A 353-nucleotide genomic window follows, 5' to 3' on the forward strand; every position below is an offset into this window, starting at 1 on the left:
GACTTCTTCTTTAAGAGTGCGTGTGCTCAGATCCCTGAAAAATACTCTAGTGCCTTGTATATTCCAAAAATAATTAAACACATTATATTAGTCATATATTATTGCAAACTAAACCATTATAAAATTACTGCGTTATAATATACTACCTGCAAGTGCTTCATGTACGTTTGTTGGAAGTAGCTCCGCAAATGCAAAGGGAAGTAGTCGTTGCATAAAGACATGACAATCATGACTCTTCATCCCAGAGAACTTTTGATCCTTTTCAACACATCTAGAGAGATTTGAAACATACCCATCGGGGAACTTCACTTCTGATGTCACCTAGTTGAACAACACCGACTTTTTTCCTGAAG

Source organism: Brassica oleracea, chromosome C5 (assembly GCF_000695525.1).
Source record: "Brassica oleracea var. oleracea cultivar TO1000 chromosome C5, BOL, whole genome shotgun sequence".
Lineage (NCBI taxonomy): Eukaryota > Viridiplantae > Streptophyta > Magnoliopsida > Brassicales > Brassicaceae > Brassica > Brassica oleracea.